This window comes from Platichthys flesus, chromosome 6 (assembly GCF_949316205.1).
Source record: "Platichthys flesus chromosome 6, fPlaFle2.1, whole genome shotgun sequence".
Lineage (NCBI taxonomy): Eukaryota > Metazoa > Chordata > Actinopteri > Pleuronectiformes > Pleuronectidae > Platichthys > Platichthys flesus.
This window is the reverse complement of record NC_084950.1, coordinates 14,809,870-14,825,472: the sequence shown is the minus strand read 5'-3', so window position 1 is coordinate 14,825,472 and position 15,603 is coordinate 14,809,870. Positions and strand designations below refer to the sequence as shown.

The following is a 15,603-nucleotide window of genomic DNA, read 5'->3' as shown; positions in this document are numbered from 1 at the left end:
GGGGGAGGAGGAGGAGGGAGGACAGGGGTGTGGGGATTGGGAGGGTGGTGTTAAAGAGCAAAAAGGCAGAGTGGGCGGGGCCGTGGTTTTTTATTTTTTTTGTTTTCATCTCCCTGTGATGTGAGATAATGTGATCTCATCACACACGGACAACAACATGTTACTGTACAGGGAGGATGCGTGCGAGCAGCAAAATCAGGGAGCTGGGGAGGGGACCGAGCCTTAAGAAACAATGATGCAAGTCAGAGCAGCATATGGATGTGAGGTGGGGAATAACAATAAATAAAAAAAATATGTATATATAAATAGTATAGAAAAATAGTATATCCAGAGATGAATATTAATCTATAATATCCAACCTTTCGCAGGTTTTGTTGAATTGACAAGTATAAACTGGATGAGTTTGTTTGGCTGCCTTAAAAACTCTCAGAATTATGGATTATGGCTACATAACTTCGATCAATTAGTCATTCAAATTTGATTTTTTATAGCTCATATTCACAAATTGTAATAGTTTCCTAGGGCTCAAAAAGGGGAAAGGTCCTCTGTCCTTAACCCTCGAAAAGAGTCCAGGATTTTGGTGTTATTTCCACCAAAATAACGTAGAAAGCTCAAATGTCCCAGGATGGACAGAAGTGTTAATAGATGCCATGCGTAGCTGAACACAGCAACAAATTTACAATAATGACATTGTTTAAAGTATTTCTCCATAAGAATTTGTCCGATAGAAATGAAGGGAGCCACAATGACAATTGAAATGGTGGAGTTAATGACAGTAATGGTAGAATATGACAGTAGGCATATTGTATATCAAGCAGGCTTCTGTTAATCATAGTCCACGATCAGCTGCCGATTATGATCCATAACCACCACCCATGATCAGGATTCACCATCATGATCAGGATCCACCATCATGATCAGGATCCACCATTATGAGCCATGGTCAACTGCCACCATGATCACGATCCTCCATCCACCATCACGATCTCGGATTCACGATCCAGCGTCAGGATCTATGGTCCACGATCAAAATCTACCAGCAACCATCAACTTGTTGTCTCTATGAACAGTTTCTGGATGTAAATAAACAGAATCTATAGGTGAGGGACAACTTTTTCAGGCTATAAACTTTCTGGTTTCTGTTTCTAGTTCAACCAATCATCTTTGACCAGGCAATCTATGTGGAGAATGAAAGAGGTGAAACATATTGACCCAAATCTAGCTATTTACTTAAAAAATGTATCTCCTTTCATATGTCAGTAAAGTATAACCAAAATGTTCTCTGGCTCTATATCATCTACAGTATTACTCTTAGGGTTTTGTGTTGAGACACAAAAAATTGTCTGTCAAATTATTGGCTGTTGCCCACTGTGGATAATTTGTCATCAAACAATTGCAGATGGGCGACGAGATTGGTTGTCATGCAATCACCAAACATTTAATGGTTGTTTGTTTTATCTACACGTTGAAAATATTAACTAGAAAATAAGAAAGTTTTTGTCAGGAAATATGCCATAAGCAATTTATTTGGTGAATCAAACACTGATTATGAAATATTATTATTTTCTTTTCAAGTAGCTTAAATGACCCAGCTAGCTAGTTGTAGAGTATTTCAGCTAGCTTTGAGGTTGTGTTAAGTTTTTCTATCAAGAATTATGGTCAGTAGCCTTTACTTTGGCTTTTTCAAGATATAAAGGAGAAATGATATGTTCCATTCATAGCCAAAGGAAGGTGAGTTTACTACATTGCATTTTTGGTCATGGTAGCAGCAGGGCTCTAAGGGCTGGTTGGTTGATTGGTTTTTACCACTTGGTTCAGTTGCTACAACATTTTGTTTGTTGCTTCAGTTTATTGTAAAGTCAAAATGTTTACCCCCAATAAGTTTGTGATTAAAAACCTGCAAAACTAATGCCACTGTCAGCCATGATTATAGTCAAGCTGCAACTGCTAGCATGCTAACACACTTAACTGAGCTGGTAAAACTGACAAACATTACGTGCTTAACACCAACATGACATAATACTGTCATTGGACCATGATGTCATTACTGTTTACTTGGCTCCAAGCACAATTGTGGCTAAGCATGGCATCAGCTGGGCTACCTTTCTTTTCTTGTTGAAGGTCAGAGAGGAATACAAAAGGATATTTTTAGATCACATCAGACGGTATAGTGTTTGGGACGTCATGACTCAAGTCGTTTTTCAACACGTCACAACAAGTCAAAAATTACATTTAGATATGTGACAGCTTCATGTTTTTTAAGTGTAAATTGATATTTACAATTATTATTACTGCCACTGATTACATTTTAAAAAGGCTTGGTGGTGGGCAAGGTAGAAGAATCATGTGTGAAGATGTTGTAAAGCGAATGCACCTGTAAAAGTTGTCAGACTCTGTGATTATTCAGCCCAGGTTGAGACGGAAGGCCTGTTTCAGGTATTTTATTAGTCTGCAAGTAATGTTTTAGTGTCGTAACTTGGCAGACTACCAATTGGCTGGCTCTACTCTTTTAAGTAAGGAACTCAGTGCTCGATAGACACACCTTTAATTGATTTATGTGAATGGGTGTTCCTTTTTTCGACGGGTGTTTCCCCCTGCTGTGCCTTTTAAATTCACACCGCGTCTCAAGGTGGAGTGGAAGGGAGAGGGAGAAAGATCTACCTGGGTCATATCGATTATGGCCTCAGAGGATTAAAGGGGATGAGGACAAACAGGTTGATCATATTTGAGTCGGACAGTCAGTCAAACTGCAGCCATACACTGTCAAGTGAAAATCCGAAATAAGACCTATTCTGAGCATAAGAAAATAAGTCGTCTGGTACAAAGTGCAAGTACAAAGGGGTGCATGCTGGGAAAGATATGGCACCCTGTTATTGTCTCTTCAGACTGACGGTTAAATGGTTCTTTATTTATACGCACTGGAATACATTTAACAACTCTGTCGACTATTTACTGGCGTTCAAAAAGCAGCAGAATCAAGCACCTACAGAGATTGACTGAAGGACCTTAACAGGAAACTTAAGGATGTCTTGTCCATCCAGCGCACATACAGACACATTTTCTTAAGTATTGAAATCTAATTGTGAATTCTTAGTAGTAATGCCAGTCGAAGAATACATACGTTATCTGTAACTCTGGTAATCAATAACACTGTGACAGGGTAAAGTAAAAGAAACAAATTCCAGTTCTGAATTTATCACTGTATTGTTGGTTTTGGCAACAGACTTTACAGTTTAAGACAAAACACTTAAACAGAATAAACATTGATTCAGGGTATTTATATGTAAATATATGGTAGTAAACACTAGATGTTTAACTAATTAAACACAGACAAACTGAAAAGAAGAGCATGGTGATATAGGAAGTTCTTTAAATAACAGTAAATGAGTATTTAGAAAGTTAAAATTCTAAGATGTAGGATATAGTGTACATCTTCATAGTGTGGAGTTAATGAGGATGTTCATTATAGGTTAATCTGCCAACAATATTCTTTGTCTATTGATTTTATTTAATAAATTGTTAGAAAGTAGTAAAAAGCCACAGATCCACAAGGTGACCTTCTTTGTGTCCCAGAGATATTCAGTATACTTTTATATTGAACATCAAACCCATGTATTTTTTAAATGACTGAAATATTATAATTCCCTGGTCATTTATTTTCTAATTTATTGTGTCTACATTTTTGTTCTAGAATACAAACATGATTTTCGTATATCAGTGCCAACGTTATGCTAATTAATGACAACATTATTGAAGTGATTAATTACTAGAATTATGCGGTAACAATATGAGGTGCCTGGGTTTTTTTATGTGGCTTCAGACTCGATAGTGTCTGTTTCTCCTTTTGAAACCGTTACTAGCAAGAGAGAGAAATCTGTCAGGCAGGCGGCATCATCACCTCATGCACAAGATGAAGAACGTCTCAACTTGTGAAATGTCTCTGCCGCGCAGTCCGGGGAGATTGACTTCTACTTGCACTTCAGCAGGGTTTTTCAGCTGGATTCGGGTACTGAGACGTGGTGCAGTTTTTAGCTTGACAAACAGCAGGTGACCTGTGAATGAAGAGCGTTCCAACTATCGATGAATGCTTTGATGAAGTGACTGTATAGATTGGTTGGACAGGAACTGATGCCTTTATTGATTGATTGCACCAAGGGTATCAGTTGAGGGTTATAGCTGTGGGATAGACACGTTCAGAGAGGGAACCTTTGGTAGACGGACTTCATGTTTTATGCATGTAATCAACCTGCATCTGTACATAAGAAGTGGATCAGTAAGACAGCTTCATGGCCTCTTTCAGTGAAGCCACATCACCTCAGAGCAGTTTTCCCTCTTGTCTTGTGTCTATTAAATTGTCCAATTCAGTCTCGTGAAGGATAAAACTCAACAATACCAAGCTTTTTATGAAGAAATCAGTGTAAAGTTTCATTGGTTTGCTCTGCAGCATAAAGTATTAACTTCCTGTAAGTCGACATGTTGTCATCCCTCTCCTGTCTGTGGTGCTAAATCTCATGACAGTTTGGGACGAATCTCAGGAACAAGTTTCTCTAAATCTATTTGATGTGTGGTCCTGTTCTCTGTCTGGCAGCCCACAGTACACTACCAGTCAAATATAATATTTAGTAACACTGTCAGGCTCGCTATTGATTTAGGTTGATGCTGGCCTCATGTTTGGGCCAGAGTCCAAACCTCTGGCCAGGACTACAATTCTAAATGACTCAAGTTTGGCATGCGGAGCCTGGACTAAGAGAGCTCCTCAGGTAGAGCTGTTTGTTTCTGGCATCTGCAACTTAAAAGGATTACGCAACCAGCAGTAGCTATGATCTAATTCATTGAGAAATGGACACCATGAATATTAAAAACTTTGAAACATAAATTTACTTCCCTTTTTGCTTTACAGTACTCTTTAAAGATTTGGCAGTATCGGCCCACTGCTTTGATTCAGACTCAATCTCAGCTATTGGAGTTGTTGCCATGAACATTTTGTACAGATATTCATTATCCCAAGAGGATTTGTTTCAATAATTTTGGTGATCTCTCAATTTCTGCTCAAGCATCACTGTCAGGTCATAATTTAATTTGCTTGATAATTTGTTTTATGAATACACATCCACAAAACCAATTACATTCCCATCAGTATCAGCTGCCAAGAGCTAATTAGCTAATGGTAGCATGCTAACATCCTAAATTAAGATAAGTAAACATTAACATCAACATGTAAGCATTCAGACATGAGCATGCTGTGTGAACCTCACAGAGCTGCTGGAGTGGCTGCTTTGTGAGATGAAATCAAGCTGGATCTGTTGTGGCCTTGAGAGCAGCTGGATATATGTCTTTGTGCACATATATGTATTGTTCCAGAGTTGTGGTTCGAGCCTTTCGAAAAGGGTGATTTATTTAAAAAAAATGTATGTAGTGGTGATTATGTCCTGGTCTCCTGTGGATTCAAAGTTGTGTCTTTTCTGGTCTGTAAAAACAATGGATTCAGTTTGAAACTACTTTGAGACATTTGGGTAGAGTTTAAATTAGCTGTTAACGTCCTTGATCCAGTCAAGGTCGGGCAGGTTGAGGTGTAACCGGAAGTTATTGAAAATTTAAGCAATGAGATACTGAGTAACTTTGTGGAAATATTTAGTGTGATAAGTTTGGCTCCCAAATAACAATCGAGAAACGTTCACATGTGTGATGTCCGCTTGGAAAAACACTATTCTGTTTGGGGTAAGAAAGACTTTCCAAGACAAATTTGTTTATGTCTTTGAATTTTATTGTTTTTTTCGATTTTTTTATTATTTCCCTCATTTCAAAGTGATAACCCATTAACTAGTATGAATATTTCTTCAAAGGAGGTTCTTTTCTCATCCCTGTCCGTTTATGTCTTTGTTTATAAGCAAGATTAAATCAAGCCGACCTATCAGATGACCATAAAATGTGTAGGAAGGATGCAACATGAATCCCAGGAAGAACCCATTACATTTTGGTGCAGAAACAGGAAGGCAGATCCAGGATTCTTTTTTACTTTCTTTAATCTTGTGAGTGGGAATAAGGGAATTGATGTATATGTGGGTATGTAATTTGGTGCAGCCTGATTGAATTCCAGTGGACTGTTGGGCCTTGGTGGATGTATGTGCTCTACAGTGTCTCTCTAGTTTAATTGTGTTTACTCAAAGTTGCTGTGATACTTCGGTGGAGTGGAAGCTGCCCTGGAGTAACGGCATCCCACTTGTTTAGCTCAGTAAAGGGAGGGAAGGGATCTTGCTCATCTAGGTTTGGGTTTTGGAGCACACTAAACTCCAGGAGGACACAGTTTTGGAGATAGTAGCCCTGAAGCCCAACCTTACATACCCATATTTCCACATACTAATTGTGGAGCCAATGCCAACAAGTGACAGGATGCCTGCTGATACAGTTACTTGGGCTATTCCACGTTCTTTTAGTCGTTTATATGCTAATCACACATCCCTGCATAGCGGAGCATATTTGCTGCTCCGTGAAGTCACCCTACCCCCAAATGAAAAGGCCTTCATTAGGCCTGGGGTCTCGACAGTGCGTGGTGCACAAGCCCGGCGGTCCCTGACAATTCTTGGTATGCATCAAAGCATTTTAACTGCTCGGGAAATGAAATGAAAAATGGAGGGAATTTGGTCTTTAACGTGGTGTGACGTGTAAGTGTCAGCCGAAGACTGCAAGTTCCTAACCTCTTTGTTATTATTGCCCTGTAGAAATTGAAGATGTCCCTCTACTTCATGGCTGTTTTGCTAATGTGGAATGGGAAATATATATTTTTTTTTGGGGGGGGGGGCAAGGTGAATTGAAAAAGAGGTGGATGCTAGGAGAAAAGAAATCGCTGTGAGCTGAGCGGCCGCATTCAACAAGCCTGTATTTCAGTGATCAAAGATTACTGGAGATAAGAATTCATGATGCCCTCTATTTTCTCCACTAATATAATTAAAGCTGCTGCAAGCTGGTCTGTTGTCCTACAGCGTGCTGAACTGATATCAGATGTATTATAGGTGAAAATGTCGTATTCCAAAGTCTGAATTAAATGCATTCGATTCAGTCTGTGAGCTTCACAGATTGAGGGAACACAATCGCAGCAGAGACCTTTAGATATGTAAGGTGTATAAATTGGCGTGTAATTGTAGAGTGTGCAGTAGATCCCTGCGTCTCTTCAGCTTAAGTTTATTTAGCTATGAATGGATAGGCAAACGGTTAACGGCTCCAATTTATTATACAGATGGATGCTGTCGACTGAGCGATTGGGAGAATTCTCCAGGATCACTGGAGTCACAGGAACAGGCTACAATGCTGCGACGGAGGCAATTAGATGCCTTTGTAGGAGCACCTGCAATGAAAGTGGGATTTGGACCTGCTGCTTCTCGGATCCTCTGAGAAAGCTTGTCTTCCTTCCCCCCGCTGGAACAGGAAGCCGTGTCAGCTGATTAGAGCCGAACGTCTATTCACGCTTTTAAATATAATGAAAATAAAATCGCATTTGTGAAGAGATAAAATAAGTGATTAGCTACATTTTTATTGATTACCTGGAACTTCTTTTGAAAAACATGGACTTACATAATTTAAACCAAATCTATTACTAAAAACTTTTTTTTACTGTTTTATTACCCTTATTGATAGCAGTTTACTGCAAATCACACTATTTTATTCGCTATCAATGCATAAAGAATGTATATACGTTAATAACAAGAAGGTTTTGCTGGAGAGTTTCTGTGTGGAGTTTGCATGTTCTCCGTCTATAGCTTCCACCCACAGTCCAAACACATGCAGATAGGTGTTAATTGGAGTCTTTGGCCCGGGGGGCACTGGTAATAAGCGCTATAGATAATGGTTGAATGGATCATTAATGTACAGTTCATGTTTCTCACATTACATATGTTTTTTTATTATTAAATAACTCATTACCGCGGTCTCCACATGTAGGTGCTGTGGGAGTTAGTTGACAGATATATAAATAGACTCTTGTATCTGCTTACAACTGCATTATTGTATGTTTTATGGACTTTATTAAATGTTTATATGCTGTAAATGGATGTTAAATAGGGATACTTAAAGTGAAGTGTTAGCAGCTTGACCACATATTGAATAACTGATGGAAGTCCTGTTTTATTTGAAATATATGATGGGAAATAATATCCATTCAGCAGACTTGTTGATGCACCTCTGTAGAGCTGGAGTTATTTTTATGCCTGACTCTCTCAGCCTACTGGATCGGAGAGGAGGGGGGAGGTCTTTCACTTCTCCTTCCTCTGCCATCTTCTGTCCCTTCCGCCTCTGTGCGGGGAAGGAGAGGAAAAAAAAGAAGAAGAAAAAAAAGGCTGTGCCGGTTAACATCAGCTGGCCGGGGGAAGAGTGATGGAAGGCAAGAGGTAGAGAAACAGGCGATAGAGTGGAGGCGAGCGTGAAAAGATGGAGAGAGCAGGGAGAGACAGAGGGAGAGAGGCAGAAGCAAAGAACAAGCCCTGGAGTGCTAGCTAGTCAAGGTCACTCAGAGGAGAGGAGGGCCTGCCTGTGTGTGTGTTTGTAAAGGGAACCAGTGTGGATGGGAGGCCTACATATAGTGAACAATGAAGGGTTAGTGACAGCGGATTGGTTTAGTCTGGAATAGGGTTTTATGGGGAGGGATAAAGAAAGGAAGCAGAGGAAGGAAACAGAAGAAGCCAGAGATAACAGGAGTTTGAGATATGGCTTCATAACACTCTCCTAATGCCTAATACTCTCTTCAACTCTGTGTTTGTGACAGGAGGGACTTCATACATTTGTAACTTTGAACATGTTTGACTTAAACTTGGAGGCAGAGCTGGTAAATCTGTTATTTACATGGTTCCACTGCATCGTGATGTGTGTGTAGCGAATGTTTCCATGGATGCTGTTGCATAACCCTCCCCGTCTTGTTGTGTTGATCCATGTTCTCTTCATGCTCTCTTTCTCTTATTCTCTCTGTATCCACCACTCGATGACCTCTGCCGTGTCGTTGCGGCTCCCGCCTGTCACTAGGTGCCACGAAGCGTTTTGTTAAGAGGATGTGTTTTTAAGAGTAAAAAGCTGCAGCTCTCCAGGTGCATATATCGTTTTTCCCTGAAAGATGCACTGAGGAGGACACTGTTAATCCCAGCCAGAGAACTTGCTCTAGTTTTGATTAGTGGCGGAGAATGGGGTGAATTACGTAATGCATATCCCGCCGCTTGTCATCTTATAGGATGAAGTGTTTTGAAAGCGGGATCGAGGTTTGCTGAGAAAATTCATTATTCCGTTTTTTTTTCCTTCCAGCAGAACCCGGGGAGTCACTTGGAAATGTGATCACTGCTGTCTCTTCAAACATATTAGCCCTGTTTGCGTCTCACACCCGGGAGAGATTGCGAGTGTGAGCAGATGTCGTATTGTTGCGGAGCACCAGTGTGCTGTTGTTAAAGATCTGAGGTGGCGCGGGCGCCCGCAACACAATCTGCGGAGCAAATTGTCGCATTGTTTGCAGGAGGTTAAGAGTTCATCCCGTAGGTGGCCTCCCCCTGAGGTCGCTCACAGTTATTGTTCTAGATAACGTCTCTGTCCTAATTTATTTATGCTCCGTTGATGCAGTTTTGCTTTAATTTTGGGAAAAACGTGTCTTTCCCCCACTCTGTTATTCTAAAACGCAATCAGCGCCACTAATCCTCACATTAAACCTCCAGTGGTCACACAATCGCATTCAGCCGAAGACGCTCGGCAAATTCTGAGCAAATGATCCTTTTGACAGACATCATTACCATTTCATAGCGTAGTTACTCTTACCACACCATGATTTTACCCAGATACAGAGTAAATGCTTTTTGAAGTAATGGGTTCAAAGCCTTTTGCCAGCTATAGGCAGCAATTATACTCATCTTAAACAGACCCTGTGGAGCTGACCTGCAGTTTGACCTCGTGTTTAAATGACCCTGAACATCTTTTCTTTTATTTCACAGCAGAAATAATAGAGACGGGGCTAGGACATGAAAGTTAAGTGTGCAGCTTAAATCAAAGCAGGGACACTCCTAGTATAAGTACATGTAACTCATAGCATCTTAACCAATTATCCACAAGGGTCTCGATCCTTAACTTTAACTGAGAGAAAACTCTGGCAGTCAGATTGTGCTGGTTCAAACTGCATTGACACAAACTGCATTGACGTTTGCTAAGGCCCAACAGTCCCCAAAAATATTATCAACCTGCACCATTTCACACACTCATATAAATATCAAACCCCTAAATGACAAATTATTGCTAATCGCAATTACAAACAAACCGACCAACCGACAAACGGGACAGGGGTTGGAAACACAAGCCGGACAGGTCGTCCACTAACCAAGTTCGGTGGTTCGATCCCTGGCTCCTCTCGTCCCCATGTCAAAGTGTCCTTGGGCAAGATGCTGAGACCCAAGGCGCCCTAATTGCAGTGTGTGAATGGTGTGTGACAGAAAAAACATAGTTGTTTGAATGTGTGTGTGTGTGTGTGTGAATGGGTGAACGCGGCTTGTGTTAAAAAGTGCCTTATAAATACAGTCAATTTCACCATCTTCCCAAATGTAAGGTAGATTACTTCATTGTTACATTGGGTCTGTGTCAGGTCACCAAAAAGCCATTTATCGTAAGGGTTTAGTTGCAGGAAGACAGGAAGGAAATTGCAGGTATTTTCCGATTTTCTCATAAAGGGTGTGTTTGTACAGGAGGAGCATCACGCCGTTTGCAGTACACCGTGTTCCACCACTTGCGTGTGTGTGCTGGAGCACTGATGTGTGTGTGTAGCCTCTCTGTCTCTTGGTATTTAGCAAATAAATGTGTGATTTTTGTGTGAGCCACCCTGGATCTGGCAAGGTAGTCAGACTGACAGATTGGGCTGTATGAGTGCCATCTCTCCTTGGCTTGGCTGCCTGAGCGTTTCTCCCTCGTTCCTCCTTCCTCCCTCTGTCTCATCTCCCCGCTGCCCTGCCTCAGTGGTGACCAGCAGGCCAGGGGATATTGCTCCCTCGTTGGCCTTATCGAGCTAGCTGTTTAGCTTCGCCCTCTCCCCGGATTAAATCCACTCACTGTTCCATATCCTGCAGCTACAATACCTGATGGATCCACAATCCAGGTCTGTGCTCGAAACCGGGGAAGGTATAGCTCGTGGCAGCGTGAGGTATAGATGCCAGAAAGGTGTCAGCCAGCGCTCTGTGTGTTCTCGCCTTACTCTCTTTTATTAGAGCTGGTTCTGGCTGGATATAGTGTCAAAACACACACAGATACTGTAGATGATGGAGAACCGAGCGTCATTGTTTTGCAGGAGTGATCAAAGGGAAGCTGGGTGAAACTGGGATTCAACAGAGTGATTGTGTGTGTTTGTGTGTGTGTGTGTGTGTGTGTGTGTGTGTTTAGGGAGAATTCACACACTCTTCACAGTCATTGCTTTTACTCGACAATAATAGAAAGATAGACTTGTCAGTAACAGCTCCCGTCATGTCCTAGTTACGCTCTATTCACTATTCCAAATTTGGTTAAATGAAAACATTTCAGTGGGCACATTAACAAAATGATAATGTTTTACATCTACTTTAGCTGTTTTTAGTCATTCGAGGCAGTTAGGGTTTGGCATCTTTCAGGCTTGTGGTGCCCCAGTAGTGATACTTTTGGAGAAATCGGAAGGAGGGAGCATGAGAGAGGAGGAGGAGCACGCAGAGCAAGAATAAGGAGTAATGAGTAAAGATGTTCGGCTACCATTTTCCCTTAATTCTTGATATCGATTCCGATACCTGGACGAGTACCAACCCAATATCACTGTGATTAGACAGATAACAAATTCTATCATGAGTTTATCAGCTGTATGCTTGTCATATGGCCTGACTCAGATTAAACCTTTTCCAAATGCATGTTGAAGAAAAGAAAATTGCAGTTTTATTTGGTTGAAACTATCAACCGACTATCAACTGACGATCAATGAATTGATCATTAAGAATTTCGTCTATGACATTATTTTTTCATCGACTATTGCAAGTTCGCTATGTGGCAGGATGTCGGGATATCCGAGTTGCCCTGAACGCAGCACAGCGAGGATGTTAGCAGCTGAACGAAGCAGCCCGAAGCTAAGCCTCCGCTGCTCGCTCGGCTTCATGTCCGCACACGGACCGTCAGTCCACGCGGATGGGAACCCGGACAGACCCGGGTCTGGGTGAGGGGTTCCGGGACTGAGTTTAACTGCCACAACAGTTGTTCATCATGTATAAAGATCTCTATTTTCACTACATTTTAATATAGCCTGTTTGTTTCACTGCATTTTAATATAGCCTATAAATAGTGAATTTTCATATAAAAATATTAATGATTAATCGAAAGTCGATCGTTAATTCTCCCGACGATCGATTTAGACAATTTAATCAAATGCCATCCCTAGTTGAAACTAACATACTTTAAATGTTGTGGTATCGGATATGTGATTTGCATACTCGCAGATGACCAATAGTATCGCAGGCTTTTAAAATGTCTGGTTTTGGTATCAAAAAATCTCTTGGAATAATCAGTAGGGGCAGATGAAGTTTCTTCAGAGTTTCCTTTATCATTTCTCCCAGATAATGTATGAAAAGCTGACAAACAACAAATACACAGGGCGACATCTTCAAATCCAAACTCTGATGCACATGAATTATTAGGAAATGGAAAACCTGAGGTTGTACAGGCAGGCTCAGCGGAAATACGGCGGCGAGGGATTTATCAGCTGGATATTTGGCTGAAGAAAAGCGATGCTGACCCCAGTCACCGTGTAACTGAGCACCTGCTGTGAACAACAGAAAAAGATCGAATTACTGATACCAACAGGTGGGAGACTCCATCTACAAAAACAATCTGGAGAATTGTTTTCTTTCTTCTCCCCCTCAAGTCATCTAACTTTTTGTTTGTTGCTGTTGCAAGCTTCATCATCCTGAGTTTGCCTCGGCAGCCTCGCTGTGATTAGGTGCAGCTACAAGAGCACACTGAATTGGACGCAAGTAATTGTGCATGCATGGGATCGAGCGGTGGACTCAGTTGAGCTGAGACGCACCAGATTGGGCTGGCTCGTCCAAGCAGCTCATTCCTGATTGGTCTGGGTCACAAAGCTGAAATGTGCCTTTTGTGCCACTGGTCCACACATCTGGCGTGCCGGGGAAATATCTCCCCGTCTCTTCTCCCTCCCTCTCCTCACTCTCACGCTAACGAACATCAGCTCTTTCTACACAGATCATATTTCATGTGAGCAACATTCATTGATTAATGCCAACCGCTTTGAGACCCTTCTTAGTGATTATGGCTCTCAGGCTCGGGAGGGGACACCGATCCCCTTAATGAGTCATAAAAGGCGAAGAATTATACACTCCAATAGTCTTGACATTGGGTGATATATCAATTGGTCACTCACTTTGCGAGTCTTTTCCTTTTTTTTGTTGCCCACAGAGCTGGCACGCAGTCAGATGCCCCCGGACATGCATTTGCACAAGTCAACAAACAAATCTTGACTTTGCACTCCCGTGGTGCGCTCCGTGCACTCGGGATTGTTCGGGCACAGGCAGGATCCTGCTGCACAGCCACAGAAAAGCAAACACGCAGGTCAAACACAGAGCTCCCAGAATGCACTGTGGCGCAGCCTCGGCTCACTCATCACCGACATAAGCATGTTGATTACATAATCAAAACAAAAAAGCCCAAAACAGCTATATGATAATTGTCATGCTATCAACCACTGTGCTGACTCTACAGTGCATCCTGCCTGTGGTGATGCTCCTCGCCGGGTAGTTCTGTTTGTGAGCTGTAATATGAGGCTGATTGTGCTAAATCATATTATCTCTTATGTGATTATCCACTTGATAAGGACGGTAAATTGTTTTCCCACCAGTGATGGTCAGCACACCGAGAGATGATGGAGGTCTCCACTTGTTAATTGAGCTATCATACATGCACGCAGAGGATGTCACAGTATCTGCCACGCACACCATCTTTCCCTTGGGTGTGTGTGTGTGTGTGTGTGTGTGTGTGTGTGTGTGTGTGTGTGTTCCTCCCTCGTGTCGAAGTCCGCTGCCCTCTAAAACACTGCTTAATTACAGAGCAACCGAGGGAGGAGGTGAGGAGAAAGTGGGAGAAATTAGCAAAAGCCAGAAATAGGGAGGAAGAGGAGGCTTTGTTATGCCTGAGGCTAGACGAGGTGAAATGGGTGTACGAGAACAGCTGTGTGAAAACAGACGTCAGCGAGGGGAGTGTTCGTAATTAGGATTGTTCTAAAGGCAGCGTTTCTTAAAAATCACTGTGAATATTTGATGATCGCCGCACTCCCAGCTTCTCGGCTGAGCGGGCTCTGACTCTGAGGCAAACACACAATGACTGCACATCAGACATGGCAGTGGACTGACAGACATGTGGCTCCCAGCTTCTCGCGTCTCTCTTCTTCCTTCTTAAAGCGCCTGACAAACCTCATTGAGGACTGTTCACGCATGCTCTATTGACATGAGCCATACCAAGAGAGAGTCATGTATAAAACATGAGTCGGGTAAAGGTTATATAGCAGTGCCTATACGTGGATCCATGTGCTCTGGGCTGCATTCGCGTTCACCTGTAGTCTGTGTGCAGTGGAATAAGTGAAACGCAGCATGTATGGTATTGACGATCTCTCCAATGTGATGTGTTCCACCCTGGTGTCCACTGAGCCCTGGTTTGATAACTGTCGGAAAATTTGCATTCAGTGCACAGCGATATTTGATTCCTCTGTTTCAGCCCAAATCCCTGAACCGCGTTCGCCCCCTCTCCTTTACTCCACTGAAATATTAATATAATGTAAAAGGCTATTTGTATTAAATATTTAATTCTGTCTCATATTTGCATCTCATAAACTGCCACATTACCTTTGACATTTTGTAACTTTCTGTGCTGGGACCGAATTAGAATAGCAGAGGAGCTGAGGACAGTCGGGAGCGCACACGAGCATGTGGCGTGAGCCGGGAAATCGCTTTGGGAAGTTCAGCGAAAAACGGCTCTCGTGTCCTCTCGTGGCTGCTCCAGATTCCTCTTCTCCTACTTCCAAACACAGCACGCCCGTCCCCCGTCTCCCTCTGTTTATAACCCACTGTTTGCAGCAGCACTTTGTGTAATCTGCTCCAGATGGATTTCACAGCCTGGATGTGGACCATAGATAGAAAAGTGAAAGAGAGAGAAAGAAATTAACCCAAGGAAGCAGGCAAAGGGAGGGCATAGAAAGGGTGGAATTAGGTTGAAGCTTTTCCCCTGATCTTAAAATTATAACCTTGAATATATCACTCTCTTAAAGCCTGGATGTCCTATCAAACCTGAAGATTGATATTAAGTGCATCTCTTTAAAAAAAATGTTTTTGTTCTATCCCCCAAAGAAGGTTAATGGCATTGTTTGTTTGTCTGATAGTTAGCAGCGTTACACAGGAACTACAGGACGGATTACCACAATACTTGGTGGAAGGATGCAGTATGGATCCGGAAAGAACCCACCACAAATTTAGGTGCAGATCCGGATCAAGGGGTGGTTCCACAACATTGTGAGACAGGGCGTTATTTTGACGTTTTCACCAATATCGCAGGGTGTAATTGATGGATACGATGGGTACT

At 42.0% G+C, this 15,603-nt stretch overlaps 1 protein-coding gene across 1 annotated transcript in view; it reads left to right on the top strand.

Moving 5' to 3' along the window:
* The window catches only part of LOC133955367 (synaptotagmin-7-like), a 78,720-nt gene that overhangs the window by 1,017 nt on the left and 62,100 nt on the right, over window positions 1-15,603 (top strand). The window lies entirely within an intron of this gene.